We start from the raw sequence: 19227 nt of genomic DNA on the forward strand, positions 1-19227 counted from the left end.
CTGGGTGTTCACTCTCAGAGCACGGGAAAACATTTATTTTTAAAAAATTTTTTGTTCAAGTAAAAGTTGGGGCTTAAACAAGCTAATGAAACCAGATTTAGTATCTGGCTGTGTGCACCATCTTTTCTTCCCTTCTCATCTTTTTCCTCTCATGTGGACATACTAGCACACACACACACACACACACACAAAATGCCACACACCCTGTAACACACTGCAACAGACGGGCCCCGCCAATGCTTTGTTCCCATGTCGAACGCCTAGAGCAACTGGGTGCATCTGTGTCACAGAGGCTGGACCTGCTGCCACGGGCTGGGATGGAAGAGGGATGGAAGAGGGTGAGATGAAGGGAAGGTGTAATGAATAATTGGGGGGAGGGGATGTGGGGGTTACATGAGGATGGATTCAGGAAGGTGATAGCTAAGGAAGAGATGGCGGGGGGGGGGGGTTGAAGAGCGCAGAGTTACTGGCAAAAGCAGTGGTTAGGAAAGCAATCACGGGGAGTTGAAGAAGGGGTTGGAGGGGGTTGTTTAGCGGGGAGGAGGAAGGGAGGGAATCAGAGAAGCGAGAGAGGGGAGAGAGGGGATATGGACATCAGCCAAGGCCCGGTCGAGCGCAAAGCACACGGTGCAAGAATGCCAACAGACCCACCCCCCCCCCACCCACCCACCCAGTCCTCTACCAAAGGGAGGAGAGAAACAAAAGAAGGGAGAGCAAGAAATCAAAGCAAGAAATGCATTTAAAAATGTTTGCTTAACTAGCGCTATGGATAAAAGGGACAGAGCTGTAGTTGATGCGAAATAAGCATTTCCTGTGTTTTGCCCAGGCTGTCTGTTGCTGGCCTCTTCGCTGCAGCTCACTTCCCTGTTCTGTGACCCTGGACACCCCAATGTGACACATTGGCCTGATAACCAACCTACGACTGTTAGCTCACTTGCACACTGCAGCACTTCCTCTCTTTCAAGTCAGCCAGTGCACAGAGGTTTTTGAAAACTAGCAAAGAAGTACAATAAAGAAGGTGAAATGAGGGGAAAAAACTTGCTAGACAAAGAGCTTTGGATGAGTGATACTTTTGCAGACTCTGGGACATAAATGCTACTGATTTTTTTTTTGCTAGCAGAGTAGACGGATCAGCCGAATCACAGCTGATTTTCAATCTCAGCCTGCTTCATGTTAAGCTGCATCTGTTCATGACCTCATCTTGTTGAACTAATTCTGGTCTTGAGAGCTATGTGCATAGTTCCTTGCTGAGTTAGTACTTGAAGAGTAACTGCGCCCAGGAAAATTATGGCATTTTATGCGGTCAAGGGCTCAACAGATTTGAATCTTAAACCCAATCCGGTCAGTGGTGCCCTACAAAGCTAAACTCCATATAAATAATGCAATTCAAACAGGACCACTTTAGTCAGAGAACTTCTTATTTCCATTTGCAGATGACTAAGTTATACTTGGCAGCTTGGCTCTGCTCTCAGGCCTTCCCAGCAAAAGCCTTGAAGAGCACACCTCAATCCCATGCTCTTCCATATGCATAGATGGAAAACCCAAGCACTCTCAAAGGAAGAACAGCAGCACAGGCGTCAGTGACACCAGATATGATGCTGATAAGTCAGACAGCAGGGCGGTTTCAATAAATCCATAGAGCTATTTGGGGAATGTATATAAAGAAAATCTTAGCTGTGTTAACTCATATTCATATCTGACAACAAAGTGCATGGCTGGTAAAACATACAACTGACATGTCTACTTGTAACCTGCGTTTTCTCCAGGATGTCAAATGATAATTTGTGTGGGAATTAAGTGGAGTTTAAGGGATTCAGACACACAGCATCAGCTTATCCTCCCTACTGCCTTCTGTGCCTGCTGGCGACTGTAAAAGACCGCAAAAAAAGCGTACTTTCTAGCAATGACATAGTGACGCCTGATGCATTGATTTTCGTTGGGAGTGGGGGGCAGTCAACTCGTTCCTGCTTGCTACAATATAGCTGTTGATGGTTGATGACCAAAATGACCCTGAAGCCACCGGAAAATGTTCCCATGCTCCTGATTGGTAGTCTGCCGCTGTTTGTCACAGTGCGCAGCGGTCAAAGTTGAAATTAGTTGAACTCTCAGCGCGCCGCGGGTGAGCCACATCCTTGCTTTGGCCAGCATGCCAACAAGCCATCGGCGCAGTAACCAGTGGTGCACAGCGCAAACCATTTTAAAGAATGGATTTCGCAGCGTCAATGTTCCATCATGTTTGAAAAACCGATTATGTTGATAGATATGAAAAAAAACTCCCTTCAGAGCCACAGAAGGGACATAAAGATTACAAACAAATAAGGAAAATAACTGTTTTCAATACGATGAGTTGACATTTGAAATTAGCAGAGTTCCCCTTCAAGGTCTCTCATGAAAAGGAGATTACGGTACTTCCTATCTAAATAAAATCCCTTCACCAGACAGGAAAAGAGAAACACCATCAGTGTTGATGGTGTTTGTTGATTATCCAAGGTATGTATGTGTGCTTAGGGTTCACGCCTGGATGTACTGTTTTGGACTGTATGGTTTTTTGTTGTTTTTTTTTTTAAATCATTCCTGGCACTCTGTGAATGGTCTCAGAATTTCCATTTCAGAAGACGTATTTTCCTTGGCAAGAGCAGCAAGTGAAGTCTTTTGGATGCTTTTGGGACATTTTTGAACAGAGCTCAAGAGAGCAGAGAGCTACTACCTCCTTGCTCATAAAAGCGTGGACTTCTCCGACTGCAGACAAGCACAATGGCAATAAACTACAGCTTATACACCCTACCCTTTTTAAAAAAGAGAGAGGGGAGAAAAAAGTTCCCTTTAGGGTTAAAACCCCCTCAAAGATGCACTCAACTGATGCCTTTTACCTCAAAACACCCCGCCCATTTCTTCTTCGAATAAATCAGTTCCACAGAGGAAAAGCACAGCTTGCTTTATGTACACAGTTATTAATAGACAGAACACACTCATCATGTGTTGGATGATTTATTTCTGGCACATATTGTGAAACTTGGGGAACTTATCAACTCCTTATCAATTTAAAGGAAAAACTCAGAGACAGGATGATTTTAGAAATAAAAGGTAAATGGGCACATTAAGTTTGTCAGCAGCAACAAAACAGAGCGATTACAGAGCTGTCACCTAATGGCTAATCCTTGTATGATTATTCTTGAAATTAAGAGTAAAAGGGATATCACTGAGATGCTGCCTATCAAAAAAAATGATGTGTATTAAAAAAAATTTCATAAAACCGAATACCAAATAAAGCCATGTGACAAATTGGGTCCAGGGTGCACCCTGCCTCTCGCCCTATGGCACCTGGGATATGGTCCAGCCCCCACAACACATTGAATTGGATTTTGGATGGTTGGATGGACGGATGTGTGGAAAATCAAATACAGAGTAGCCTGAGACAGCTCCAGAGATAGCCACCCAAAGCATGTGAACAGGTTGAATGCGCCTAGCAAAGGAAGAGTATTGATTTCATTGATCCAGGTGTCATAATGGTTACACCCAGCTTCAAGAAAAGCTCCAATTTGAAATTCCCCATCGGCGTGTTCCAAATTAAATTTAAAAAGAAAAACCTGCGCTCTGGCGACTTTGTGCTGTGTAAAGTTAAAGAAGCAACAGCAGTACCCGTGATATAAATCATTTGAAGACTTCAAATTAAATTATTAGAAATCAGTTTAATGACGTCTGAAATGATGGAAATACTGCCGTGTGTGAGAGAGAGCCACAGAGCAGTGAACTCATAGTGTTCCTCCCTAAGCCAGGCAGCTCAGCACCTGAGAGGAAACCGGCTCCATTTATAGAGTGGATACCCATGTAAATACACAAACAACACACAGACACAGAGTCACACACTAGTAAGGCCCACGGAAGTTCCCATATTCTGGTGAATTGCCCTTGGGTCCTTGCTATTTCTGCCAGGGGCAGGGGGATCCTGTGTCAGTAATCCTGTCATGATCAGGGGGATGAGGTCGCCGGATGAAGCTCAAGTGCGCTTCCTTCACCAGCACACACGCATACAGGCAGAATAATTTGTAATGACCACGACATACAGCAAGTCAGTTATGAGTGTGGTTACAATAACAAATCTGCGGTTCACAATAAAATTTCCTCAAGGTAATGAGAAGATGTCGCAGACCGGCACTGACACATGCTTTATTTAATCAAGTAAAACTTATCAAATTAAACCAAAGAGTCGACAGACCAAAGCAAGTTGCACAAGTAATAACACTTTGTCCAGATATTTCCCTAGTGCCACTTGTTTAATGAGTCAAATGGTCAAAATATGGTTACAACAGGACAAAAGGGAAATCTTTTATCTTTTTTTTTTCGGTGACTTTTTTCATTGTGAAAGATCCCCACCTCCACCATTACCACCTCCGTCCCTTGTAGGTCTTGTGAAACTGTGGGAAATGAAGAAGCTGTTTATTCTGAGAGGAAACACTCAAAGCGAAAAGAAGAGTCGGTCGCTGTCTGGTTTGTCTGTGTCTCTGTCTGTGTCTCAAATGCACTTCTTATAAAGCTGACTTCCTGAGCCCCTTTTCTGATCTACAATCTGGCTCGCAGACACTCACAAACCTCATGACCTCTGCCTGCACCCACCGTGAACCATATTTATCTTAGATTCAGAGGCAGACACGCATGCACATAAACTCTGCAGCTCTGCCCATGAAAGAAGAATATGGATGCCCATTCAACACAAACAGCCACCCACACACACCTACAGTGTATGCACACACAAGCCGTGCACAAATACACACACACTCCTCCACATTGCTCCAGAGAGAGGTAAACAGAAGAGTCTGACATCCTCTTGCATCATGTGCCTCAAATGCAGCAGAGAAACAGCTAAACAAGCTGTGACCGTGACAGCGCTAAAGTGAGGTGGCATTACTCAAGCAAGCTCCGACTCCCAAGTCAAAGCAATTTGTGACACCATTCTAGACTATTTATGTCCAATTGAAGGTCATTTTGATGAAATCGTGAGAAAGAATATGTTAAATGTTCAGTATGAAAGCTGGATCGAGTTCGGTGCTAAGGAAACCACAAAGAGACACCACAAAACAGCTCCTAAAGAGATAGTTTACTATGAGGTCTTCTTGCTTCAGCATAATCCGCTGACCTCTCAGAAACACCGTACACACGCATACACACTCACTCACCTCAGTAAATGCAGCACGGTCAGTGGCTGTGCATCTAAAATAGCCTCTGACACAAAAACCTCACTTGTACCAAAGGAGGGGAGGTGGAGCCAAGCAAACCAGGGTAAACGTGTGGAGCACTTGGCTTAGCCTTTCAGGAAGATACTCTAATATTCTGTGTATGTTTAAACCACCATACGGCTAACCTGTACATGAGAGTGAGATACTGTGAGGCTGGTTAACTGCAGTGGATCAATACAAGATGCACTCGGTGCCTCTGTACCAGTCTCTTATTTACTTTCAGTTCACAGGTCCTTGGTTGAGGTGACCACACTGCAGTACTTACTAATCATCTCAAAAAGACCGAACAGCATCGCGGGCACATTTCTGTACAGCATTCACCATGAATAAAAAATGAAAAACCGGTGAATATATTTTTATTGATGCTTTACAGTGGGAGGCCGCCATAGAAAGGAAATATAAAGCAGTCTCACGGTGTTGTAAAGGTGTTAAGCAAGTGAACCTTGTGGTATTTTGCCATTTCTCAGCGCTCGTGAAGAAGTTATAGCTGCTTTCAACATGTTGAAAATGAGTGTAAGGGTGAAACCCTGCTCTAATTTCCCACACTGAACTAATGGATTAGTTCAGTACCCTCACAAAAAAGCAACAGAAAAAATCCTTTCCATCAACTCTACCACCACTAACCACCCACGTGTTTACCACCCCCACCCACTCTCACCTGCCCGAAGGGATGCCAGCACACTCGACCCTAATGGCAAATTCTTTGTGTAGGCTACTGTCTCTTATCCCCTAAGCTCTGGTAGCGCATGTGTGTGTACTTGTGTTCCAACATGTATGTCTGAATGTGATTCCCCTTCCCCCAACATATGCACTGTGTACATACTGCTCACAATGGCCTGTCTTCCGAATGCATCACAGCACACGTGCACTCTCAAAAAGATCGACCTAGATGTTGTACAATAACTGTACAATGCAAGCATGCCAAGGCACCAATACAGTGACTCATCTACTACTGTATCTACTGTAAACAACTCATGTAGAAATAATATCATCTCAAACAGTGAAACACACACTCTTATTTTTTTTTTTCACTTGTCTTCCTTTGCCCTTTTTTCTCACTCGCCATCTCTTACATCCAAACAGCGGCCTGCATGCAGGCATATATGCGAGCGCACGGGCAATTTTCTCATGGCTTTTTTTTAATAGCCTTTGCAGAGTCCTCCTGATGCAGCTTCACAAAGTGTCTCGACTATCTAACCCTACTTTGTGCTGACACAACCAAATCCACCCCAACGCACAGCACATGGAAATTGACAATAACGACCAAGCAAAACATTCCAACACACTGACACTTATTACATCAAATGCGCGCAGCTATTTTTGCTCACCGAGTTTTTCCCCTTGGTTTGACCCATTCCAGCTCTCCAATAACACTCAATAAAAGCCAGCAGCTGTGTTTACCTCTATTACTCATCTACTCACGCCTTCACTTCGATTACTGCTCTCTTTTTAAGCCGACGCTGTGCCATGTTGATACCTGGCTGAAGCAGCTAATTGAGTAGAGCTATGGCCTGTAGTAGGAGCCTAAATTCAACTGTGTAGAAATGCCACAGCCCTCCAAATGGATTCCACATGCTGTTTACATAATTTCCTTTCCTAACAGTTGACCTACAGTACAACTGGAAACAAAGTTCACAGTGATCCACGCAGCATCCTTACACAGGTCTGCAGAAACCATCTGCATGGAGGATAGAGAGAAGCAACTCCCAAAAGATTCTGTGAAGGGGAAAGTCTCAGAAATGATCCAAAACAGACTGAAAATGCTGACTTTGAATACTCTCCCATCCTTCTTTCTTGGCTTCCTTCCTTTTCTTCTCTCCTCCTTTAACCAGCCATATTTGGCTAAAATCAATCGCACGCTAGTTTGAAAGAGGAAACGTCATCGCCTATAGACGGGCCTTCCACTGACATACCTTTCTATCCTAGCCATGGAAACATGTCGAGTGACCTCAAATCAGAGTCTGGGGGCAAGCTCTGCAACATGAGTCACTTCCAGTAAGCAGTGAGTGTGCTGCTCTAGCGATTGTGTCATTACTCAAAAGGAAAAAAAAAAAAAAAAAAACTTGGATCAATACACCGGTCAGACATCATTTGAAAAAATCTGCCTGTCTTAATACGTTTTTTGCTCTATCAAAATAAAAACTTGGTTCCCCACGATAGCTTTAACCATAGGAGACTCCTTATAAGTATACAACCAGGGATGAGGTTAACAATGCTTAAAATGATCTTGGACAAGCTGGAATCTTTCATGTTAGATTGTAGATCCTTCTGATTTTTTTTCTTCACTATTTATACTATCAACCTCAGAGTCCCTGGCTGTTGCACAATACTTTCCGTGCTTTCTCTCTCCCTCACCCCTCTCTTTCTGCTCACTAAACACACATGCTCTTGCACTCTGTGTACACCCTTAACTTAATTTGGTAAACAAACGGGGGCTGGACACTCGGGTCGAAGGTTGAATCCACAAGAGAATGTGCAAAGGGAAAGAACATTTTGTCATTTCTAGGATTATGAAATACCAGTATAGGGACTTCAGCTCACTAACATCACCTACAAATATTTCTTTTTGTTTTTTAATGTCGCTCACAGTAAGTTCACGACAGCCACCGCTGGATGAACGACAAAGCGACACAACGATTCCTTTCTCTCTCCTTTAATTGAGTCAGCTTTTGTGTTTTCTTTTTTGGCTCACATGATAATTTGATGTAAGAAGGTGCCAACATATCCTGGATTGAGAGCTCGAGAGATGAGAAGCAATTTTCAGAAACTAGATCTGTATGTTATATATTGGGTCCATACCCTAACCTCTCTAATTTTCCTCTCACCCTTGCCTTGGATTACAGTAGAGACCCACATTAATCCAGCCATATAGTGCGCTGCAGTCTATCTGCAATCAGTGCTGATACACTCCATAACACCTACTTGGATCAATGAGCAGTCAGTCAATATGGCAGCAGTTAACCCAGTTTATTAGCCCTAATGCAGGAAATTTCATCTTCTTAAATACAAATTTGAGCCTATGTGTTGTTAGCATGAACAAACCAGAGCAAAGCACATCTTCCTGAAAGATTTGATCTGTCAACAAGCAGCCAATTTGTGCGTCCTGATACGTGGCTGACAGAGGTTGCCTTTAAAGGGGGGAATCCTGCGGAGCAATTAAATATCCTGGGCAGAGCGGTGTTGATGGACAGATAGAGTCTATCCGTTGGTGATTGGCTTTTTAATTGAGTCCCCCCACCTGTACCGATCCTTATCGTAAGCCTTTGGACCATGTCTTGGGGTGGGGGTTGAGCTACTGAAGGAATCAGATTGGCAGCACCAGCTTTATACAGTTGTGGAGGAAAACAGCAAGACGCGTGAGACATCAAATCGTTCATGTCAATGTTGGTATAGTCGGTGTGCTCTCAAGATTTGCATTCTATTTGTGACAGCAGCGGTGGGTTTCAGGGGTTGGGTGTGCTCAAAAGCAGGCACAGGTATGCTAAAGAATACCATGCAAATATTTAACCTGACATGTTGAGCATTTTAATCAGCTGCCTCTCCAGTGTTTCTTTCACCTACCACAGTTGGATGGGCTCCAACTGTAGCAGTGACACGTGCAGCAGTCTCCAAATACTGCAGGTCTAAGTAAAAGCGGCTCTCCAACTTACAGTGGATCTCCAGATCTCCTCACACCAATATGGGCAGCTGCCATCCAAGATGATGCCCGGGATGAGAGCAAAGCAGCTGAATAATTTTGCCAGAATACAGCAATGTGGCCAGTAAACCAGCAAAGCATGACACAGGAAGGATGGGGCTAGGTGGTTAGTAACAACTGAACCTTTAAAATAAGACCGAGATGATTGTCCACTTGCACAATAATGATGTATATCGTCCTTTCATACAGACGATAAGAATCACAAAAACGCTAAAATTAGTCATGAGACATTAAAATATCTGTACAGCCTGCCGATGTCTATGTAAAGTCTATTTGTGGGAAAACCTGATGCTTCAAGCAAAAAACTAGAAAATAAAAATTCAATTTTCAGAGCATTCTGCAAGTTGCAAGAGTTATGCTTGCTGTCCTTCAGGAGCAAATGTCAAAGATGAATAAAAAAAAAAGTATATACAGCGATGATTAAAGTAAATTTGGACTTTGAACACCGAAGGCAAGTGTCTGTTCCCAGTTTTTTAACGGACAGCCACTGCCATCATTGTTCTTGAACTCTTAGTTATTACTATAAACAGAGCATTGAAGAGACACCAATATATCCACTGTAATCATTTTTCCAGCAAGCTTCATGGAGAACCAGGGGATCTCCAGATCATAGACTGGACAGAATTACAGTCCTTGCTTTTCGCCTGCTGGGGTCTCCAGTCCATCAAAGGTCTAACAAAAAGACCCTAACAGCCTTTCACACTCACACTCACCTGTACAACCGACTTTGAAATCAACACTTATATCAAGCATCTTTTTAGACTGTGGGAAGATACAGAGCATCTGGAGAAAACCCATGAAGTCACAGACAGAATACGCAAGATCGAGACAGAAAGGACACCGACAGGTTCAAGCCCAAACTTTCTTGCTGTGACGCGAAAGTGCTAAACAGTCATTTTGAACCCAAACCACGACCTTTTACTAACCCACTCATTTTTTCTAGCTAAACATTCATCCTCACAGTAAGCCACAAACAGCAACATCCTTTCAATACTGCTGTCAAACCAGCTAGTGCAGGTTGCATGTTGCTCTAGTGGACGTGGGTAAACATTAAAAATATATACACTAACTGGTCAACATTTCTTTTTCTTTCTTTTTTTTTTGTTACTGCTATCTGAATTTCTGAATTAAGTCACGAGGAACACTGACCTGTTTATCATGTAAAGTGACCTTTACATGATAAACATTCAGACAGGTCATTTAACTCTTCTGTTATCATCCAAATGTACTACAGTTCATTTGAACTGTTCTCAGTTCACCGCATTATTATATGCTACACTGAAGTGAGTAGTGTTGTCAGTGAAGTTAATACTTTAGCAGTCAATGAAGTCATTTTTACAGAAATACAGGCTCTGACTGTGTTTCAGCAAGAAGATGATCTTGATTAAGACAATATATCACATGCACTGTGCAGGCTTCCCTTATATGCAGGCAGCAGTAGCATGATCAAATACAGAATGTACAAAGGCTTCTAGCATCAACAGCAAAGTGGGCATGTGATGGAGACTTCGGGACCTGGACTGAAAAGTCTCTGTTTTCCTCAGTCCACACTAAAACACAGTGCTTGAATTTTCTACACTGCTTCATAATCCAGGCGTACTGTGAACGCTGGGTAAAGACACAGCCAAAGTTATGCATTTTAAAATTTTAAAAACCAGTTATTGTGGCCATTGCCTCAGGGATGATCCAGCTTAAAGACTTTCTGTTGAAGACCTGTTCATACATACACTGAACCCCCTAATTACAGCTACATTATCTAGCGCTTACAATGGCACTCTGACCACAGATGTGGTTCAGTGCTACAGTAATTAACCTTAAAGAGTTTATTTTCAAATTTCTTTCCAGATCATAAATACTGTTATCACAAATAAGCCTTCAGATCCGTGACATTCCAGACTTACGTGATTTGGGTGATCAAGACGTGCAGATGTTTGTGTGCCGTAAAGAGACACTTTCAGGCATCTAATATGATTCTTTGCCGTTTACACACAGTGTCGAAAGTCTGCTCTACATGTTTGATATCAGCATGCTTATTCGTGCACAGGCAGAAGGCCTTATTGTACATGGATTTAAGTGATACTTTAAATGGGCACTAATCTCCCTCGCTCAACACCCAGGAGCTGCAGAGCTGCAGGGGGTCTCATCCTCACACATCCACACACATATATATGCCCACACCTTCCCTTCCTCTTTCTTTCATATATATATATATATATATATATATATATATATAGATGAACAGAGAGAGAGAGACCCCACTTATAAACACATACAAATACCCTAGGGCTGACGCATAGTTAAAGGCAAGGTAGGGCCTCTCCACATCGCTAGGGTAAAGTCACACAGGTCAGTGCTTAGTTTCCACATCAAACCCAGGAGCAGAGGCCAGTGTCTCTACCACCCCCATCCCCACCACCACCTTTCTCTCTCCTTCCCTCCCACTCTCTCCACACACATACACCCTCCTCCTCCTCGTCCTCCCCCCTCTCTGGATGTACAAATGCCTTTGCTGTCAGCTCTGCCCTGGTCCCCTGTAATTGAAAATAACAGCCAAGGGCCAGCCCCCGGCCACTCTCTCCAGCCTGGTGGCTCTCTGCCCCTGTGACAGCCACCCATCAATACCAATGACTATTACCCTGGAAGTGAGAGCGCTGGCGATGACATCCAAGACACCACCCCTGCAACACTCCCACACACACACACACACACACTCATATATACACACACCCGAGTGTCCTTCCTCCGCTATCCAACCCTCCTAATGTTTAACCCATTCCTAACAGCCTCGTTCCTCTGTTTCTAAGCTGCTACAGTAGACAAACAAGCCCGTCTCTCTCTTTCACACACAGACACACACACCATAACGCTGCACACAAATGCACACCCACACACACACAACTCTCTTAAGACATGCACGAAACTCTGACAAGCAGCAAACTTTTTTTTCCACTGAGAAGTGCCGAGAGTTTTTGCAGCGCAGTCACACTCACATCCCCCACTAAGACATTCAGTCAGTGTTATTCTACAACACTCCTTCACTGATAAGCAGATATGTTTGAAGTTGCATTGGACTTGTGAGAGATAAGAGGCTTGAAACACAAGAGGTGCCTGCGCTGCAAAAGTGTGGATGCTGCCCATGTCCCCGGTTGTCCCGAGTATATAAAAATCAGCTCTCTCTTTTTTTTTGGTCTCCTTTATGACAGCTTATTAATTGACACTGACAATAAAGAGTTGTCCAGTCAGCTACATGCGGTCTCTTGTCTCCCCCCCACTACCTTCTCTACTGTCAAACACCAAACACAATACTATAGGTGATCTGAGTTGTCATTTGCTTTGACAGAGCAATGACAGCTGGACGAAACGCACTGAACACAAGCACAAAGCCCAGCAACGTGACAAATGAAGCACATAGCAGCAGCCAGCAGAGGAACAGGACAAGAAAATTGCACAGACCTTGTCAGAAGCTGCAGAGCCGTGGAGACTAGGAGACTGTTTTCCTTTCTACAGTCCTCTCTGTCTCGTCTCCTCCTCTCCTCTTCTCTCCTCTCACTCTGCGCGTATGTACGTGTGTATGTGTGTGAGTGAGTGTGTGTGCGATAATGTGTGTGAGTGTGAGTGAGTGTATGTGAGTGAGCAGCTCCCTCCCCTTCTGCCTCTCAGCTGCTCGGCTCAGGCAGTTCTCAGGAAATGAATGAGAGCGCACAGAGAACTGTTGTACTTGCAAATGACTTACCCCGAGTCACATGATCCGCTAAATGTAGGGTGGGCCGGTGGGTGGAGGCTTCATAAGCAAAAGGGAAGACAATATACTCTAAGCTTTAACAGCATGCATCGAATTACATGGGGCCCCTCAGGGGAGGTTTCCGACGCGTCCGCTCTAAACCAGTCCAAACTCCCTCCAGTGCACACCTCCCGGAGCGCAGCGGAGAGCCCTGGGCTGGGGTGAGCACCGGAGCACCTCCCCGTTTAAAGGGGACGGAAACGAAGGGGGTAACAGTGCATTAGTTCAACTTGTTTTATTCGCAATGCATCAGTATGGGTTGTGATAATTAAAAGGACAAAGTTTTTACACGCGCGTCTAGTAATTACACCCACGGATACAGTAATTATAAATACAAGAATACAAACATTTGTGGTCAGTGAACCGATTTGTGAATAGAAAAACGAACTAGTGAATATTTAGTTTAATTTTAAATCTCATCCAAGAGGAAGGAAAAACAGCAAAATCACATGAGAATATTTCGTTCTTTTCTGATTCAGTGACGATCAAGTAACGTAACGTCTCAAGGGAATAACTGGCAGATTATTTCATGAACAGGAACATTTATTGATGCAAAAATGACTTAAATCCTTAATCTTCATAGATCAGAATTGTGACTGAAAAAATATTGCAGTGCAGAATACTTTGCTTCTTATCATTAAAGCATATGTCGTATTACTTGTTTATTTTTATACTTACTACTTATACATATTGCATTTATTGCACTTATTAGCATAATAAAGCCTAAAAATCTATTTTAAAAAATCAAATAATGCATATATATATATAGAGAGAGAGAGCGAGAGAGAGCACCGCTATTGATTACTTCCACTATTTATTCATTAACAGTTTAATGTCATCAAATAGTAATTAATGCTTAATTAATGCTACCCTTGTTGTGCATCCATATATATATATTTATTCGCTTATTAAAATAAATCAAAAATAATAAATAATAAATCAATCAAAATAAATAAATAAATGAAGTGACCATCCAGATTATAAACGATAATTTTCTTGTTGATTCCAGTATCACTTTATCAAATCAATGTTCCACTTTAACCATCTGAATTCATAAAATCTCACAAGACATGTGCATGCACAGTGTAAGACCGTTTTAATAGCACCCCTGTTTCCCTCGTCTTTTGGGGGATTATACTATCTGCAAGTAAAACACAAAAGGCATTTCTGCCCTCGCTTAAAGTGAAAAGATTTGGATAACATGCAGAAATATAATAAGCAGCTAAGCCACTGTAACCACGTCAGTTTTGCTCTTGGTATAACTGAGCTTAATGAAAGGTATCTCTGTGGTATGAGCGGCTGATGCTCATACCCCTCAGACCCACTCCCCTGAGAGCTCTAATTAAGGTAAAGGAAGCAGACTCATCTGCATGGCTGATGGCGCTCATGCCACTTTACATGGTGCCAGCTTTATCGTGGAGCTGACTGAAAGAGCCAGAGATGATAAAGAACGAGAGAGAGAGCGTTGAAAAAAGACTCTTTACTTTAGTACAGTGATCCAACTGCAACCCACTTAATATTCATTCTGTTTCACTTCGGATACTGTATGTCCTCTGTTTGCAATCAATGGAGGATAAAATGGCTGGATGGATATGAGAGGATGGAATGAAATGGATGGAGAGAAAGAAAGACTGGACTAATAAGGTTGAGTAGGCTGGATAGAGGGATGGCTTGGGTATGCTATATGGGTGAATTCTGTGGCTGTCTCAATAGGAGTGGCACTAGCCATCCAATAGTAGGAGGGGTTGGTTGAATGAATAAAGAGAGATGGGACGTGTGGCACTGACGTAAAATGTAGCCGTATATAAGCTCAGGCTGCAGACCTGCTCTTCTTATGTCTGCAATGACTTTTTCCATCAGTTGTACAAGTGCTTTATATGTTCTTATCCAGAGATAATACAGCCTATTGAAATCATGGTTAAACCTGTTGGGGTTGATGCTATTTTTACTTAAAGTACCCTAATGAATATAAGTGACTTACAATGTCTTTAGTGTTGTCAGAAAGCATAGCTACCTATCAATTATGCAATTCTCTAGTCTAGTTACATACTTTCTGACATTCAAACAGTATACGCATATGAAAATCATGCATGTATGGTTAAAACATTAAGTATTGTGTCTTTTTCTGGATAACAGCAATGACACACTGTAATCCAGAAACCCAACTGGGAAATTATTAAATTTAAAGATATGGTTGTGTTTAAGGTCAATGCAACAAGTGTTGCAAAACACAACTAAAATCCCTCTAGTGTCAGACTATCTCATTACCTGTCACACATTCAATGACCTTGTGCCATGTTTTACGACAGACTAATGGCTGTTCATCTTCTTGATTACACTGACACATGAGAATGGTCAGCTACAGATTCATGTGACGTTGCCAATCTCAGAGATAAATTTATGTGATGAGCGAGCTGGCTATTAGGTGCTTTGAAGGCCCTCCATGTGTGATGGAAAACTAATGTAACATCAGCCGTAAGGCCCGGTGATGATCCTTATAATGACGTCCCGAGGAGCTATTTCAAATGAAATCCTTGCTCTGTAACTGCTGCCCCAGGAGTCCTGGCATGTGTTGAAGGAAAGACGGCAGAGTGGAGCGCACACAGGCGCTCCGAAGGAGGAGGAAGGAGGTGGAGTGTGGATGGAAGGGAGGAAGAGCGAGGGGAGAGAGGATGATGGGAGATGGTCTGAGGGACGCTTGCGGGGAGGGGGTGGGATGAATCAGGCCCGCAAAGGGAGGTGTGCGAAGGGGGCCTGGCGCTTGATTCGGGAATCTCAGTTCCATCGTGGTGCCCCAGCAGAGCTTGTTAAACACCTGAGACGCAAAAAGCTCTCCCAAGGCTACGCCAGCTCTAGACAGGTTGCTAATGTGTCACCCTCGGGTGGGATCAGTTCAAAGAAGGCGTGGGTGTCTGGGGGATCATTTATGCAGCATAATAAGCAGTAAGACATCAAGAAGAACATTATGATTGCACTCCTCTCCCTTGCATCATCTGACCCAATCTCATCAAATTATTGTAACACCATTCATCATTTAGTCACACACTACAAAATGTCTACACTGAGGGGGTGGGCGATCTCAGCGTGCAGAGGAAGCCTGGAAAAAAATCTGTGCGTGTTGTGAAATGCTACAAGTGAGGGATGTGATGTGATAAAAAAGAGTAACTGTGAGAAGTCTCCCAGTAGAAGAATCAGCTTGAAACCTTGAAACTGGAATGGTCAAATATACATATTCATGCTGTCAGACAGCCACGGTTTGTAAGTGTTCACCTCTGGAGCCTGTCTTTATCCCCTGCAGACCCACGCTGTTCCCACTGTGAATACTCAACACAAATGGGCTACACAAAATGACAAGCGCTTGCTCTCAGCTTCACGAGTCAAGGTTTTCTCTCCTCCAAAATGAAATTGAAGCAGTACATTGGGCCGACCTATTTGTCTGCTTGCCACAGTACTGGCACAGTGTTGTCAATTTTGACAAAGGTTTGGCGACTGATGCATGTGTGATGAAAAATATTCATATTTGAGTATGGCACTGTTAATCTACATTACACAATAGCTTGTACACATGTTAGAACAGCAGAGAAAATACTGCATTTCACACCTGCACACAAGTGCAGTTAAGTGCAAGTGCTTGTTATTTCTTAAAGTAGTCTTCAGGAATAGTTCTCCAGGCTTATTAAAGGACATTCAAAGCACTTTGGATGTTGACTGCTTTTTTGTTCTGTTCTCTGTCAAGATGATCCCACACTGCTTAAATAATGTCGAGGTCCAGGCTTTGGGGAGTCCAATGCATGACTGATAATGTTCCAGTGTGTGCATTTTCTGTCCAGGTATGCTTTTACTACATTGGCAGCACGTTTGGTATCATTGCTGTGCTGTAAAAATGAAGCCATTGCCAATCAGATATTTTCCAGATGGTATTGCATGGTTAATCAAAATCTGACGCTACATTTCTCCTTTCATAATTTTGAAAAGATCTCCATCACCACTGGCTGAAATGCAGCCCCAAATCATGAAGTGTAGAGACTCACTGTTATACAGTTCCCTTGACTTCCCATTGCCAGTCATTTCAACCCAAAGTTTCAGAGTTGCATAAATAACCTGTTGCCACTGATTTTCTGTCCACTTCATGTGTGAAGAACACAAATGGGTTCTGCTGTAGATTGTTTTAGGCCTCCCGTTTCTTCTTTTAGCACCTTTTATCCAGTTTCCTCAACTTTCTGAAGGATACACTACACAACGTTCTGAAATATGCCAAGTTTATGGCTAATGGCCCTTTGGGAATCACCTTGTTATTGCAAAAATACTATTTTATGCCTGTCAAATTGTGTTATGTTTGGCATTTTTAATCGATTTAACTTAAGAAATGGGAAAAAATGATGTGTTTTTCTGACAGGCTGCTGGTAATAAAGTGCCCAAAGACACAATTTAAAATAAAAATGATCAGGTACAAGGACTAGACTGAAAATGTCATGCCCAAAACACTTTGAAAGACCTTCAGAAAGCCTAGAGAACAATAAGAAGACAAGAAAATCCAGCTCATTGGAAGAAAATTATAAATATATGAAGGGTGGCTCAAGACTTTAGCACAATATTCTATATGATATAGAATGTTAACATGTCCCTTTATGCAACCTGATGCAGTTCCAACAAACCAGATATGTTTGAATTATTGTTGTAAAAAAAACATCAACAACCAAAAAAAGGCTGTTTGGGGCATTTTTAAGTTGTCTTCTCTGTATTTTAGCTAATATAAGAGGTTTTTCAAAGCACCAGTGTAATTTCTCTGACTTGTTTCAAAAGATTGTTGAATTTAAACACAGAATGATGCCAACTAAGAGGTTAGATGTGGGAGTGGATGCAGTGCGTATAACTCGAGAGTATGTACAGTACTGTGCATCAGTGCGTGGCCAAGGTTTATGCCTGCACTGGGAACTCCAACCCCAAGCTCTTAAATGCATTGATCCAGGAGCTTGATTGCAATCACTGATGAAGAGTGTTATAAGGAGTAAATTATTGTGCGTTCATGTGCATCTATTGTTAGCTAGTTAATAAGTTCATTCAAAGCATGTACAACTGCATGGTCTGTGACAATGGTTTGCTTTTTATTTTGTCAGAAAAGATACAAAAGAAATCAGAAATGATTCCAAATAAGGCCCACAACTGGAAAATAATAAATACCATTCATTTCAGTATTTGCTATTGCAGCAAGTGGAAAGGATCCTGCAAGCATGGTAAAGAAGGTAAGATGGTGTTACAGAAAGAAAGAGTAAGGAGAAAATGAGTACCAGTGATAAAACAAAAAACAAAAAGGACAATAAACCAGAAATACAAGGAAAATGACAGTGAAAATGATAAATCCAGAAGAAAGGTAACACAGAGAAACAGAGTGTTAGGACATCTGCTTGCTCAAGGGCCTCACTTGGTCTGGGTCTTATGCATGTGTGTGTGTTTTTCCAGGCGACCGTACACCTGCACAGACTGAGTGGGCTGGCTCAGTGGGCTGGCGTGGAGCTCCGTGGATCCCCCTCCAGGCCAGTTCTCTGTCAGGCCCTGCCAAGGTCAGCTGCCTGCCAGTGGGTGGGTGGGGGTGGCAGTGGCAGGGGGCGGGGAGGGGGAAGCTTCATCAGCATGGCCACCGGGGTTTCAGAACACTGTGTCTAATAGCAACCGCAATGCTTGCACACACAAGCACCCCTAGAATGAACTTTAACACCAATACAAGCAGATCCTGAGGAACACATAAGTACGAGTTGATAGGAACACATTCAAGGAAGTAGAAGAGAATTTTTTTTACCCTGCAAATAAGATAAGAAAAAGAAACTATAGCTACAAAAACAAGGAAATAGTTTAGATTCGTTGACAAAGTAACTATATCTACTGAACTTAAGAGAATGAAAGGGTAGCTAGGAAAGTAACAAGGAGACCTGTGTGTTTTAAAACTGCAAGCTCTGTATTATGTCCATTCCACAGCTATCACTTACCTAGATCGTCTTACTGGGTGGCTAGAACCAGGGTGGAGTCTGTGATACTCAAGCCATCCTGAATACCTGACTCACCGATGCACAAATAAGAAGTTCAGCAAGTAATATAATGAAAAAATGTACACTGTTGAAAACTTACAGCACTAGCCCTGGTAAAAAGTTATCAACTAAGTATTGAAAAATATCTTTACATTACTATAAAAATGATTAGACTATATTAGATTATGTATTTTTCAAACAAAGCAATAAAAAGAAAGAAAGAAAGAAAGAAAGAAAGAAAGAAAGAAAGAAAGAAAGAAACCAGGACTGATTGATTTATTTTGATCATCAGAAAAGGGGAAAGCTATTCACAGAGTGCTCATTACACCCACTTGCAATTGACAATCACCTGACAACCAAACATATGTCTTTAAACTGTGGAAGGAAGCTGCAGTACCAAGATCAAGGCCACACAGGCGTTGATCTTGGTACATGATAACGGTGTAGACACACAGTCCTAGATACCGCTCTAGCAACACTGGTTGTGAAGAA

At 42.5% G+C, this 19227-nt stretch overlaps 1 protein-coding gene across 3 annotated transcripts in view; it reads right to left on the minus strand.

Annotated features, from left to right (window-relative positions):
• Positions 1-12823, minus strand: part of klf12b (Kruppel like factor 12b) — a 40578-nt gene extending 27755 nt beyond the window's left edge. For 2 of the 3 annotated variants that reach the window (XM_085135806.1, XM_085135803.1), the window contains exon 1: positions 12385-12658. The gene's annotated coding sequence lies outside the window, so the exon portion shown is untranslated. The other variant, XM_085135805.1, reaches the window with a different exon arrangement.
• Between the last annotated feature and the right edge of the window lie 6404 nt (positions 12824-19227).

The sequence above is a fragment of the Neolamprologus multifasciatus genome, chromosome 16 (genome assembly GCF_963576455.1).
Source record: "Neolamprologus multifasciatus chromosome 16, fNeoMul1.2, whole genome shotgun sequence".
NCBI lineage: Eukaryota > Metazoa > Chordata > Actinopteri > Cichliformes > Cichlidae > Neolamprologus > Neolamprologus multifasciatus.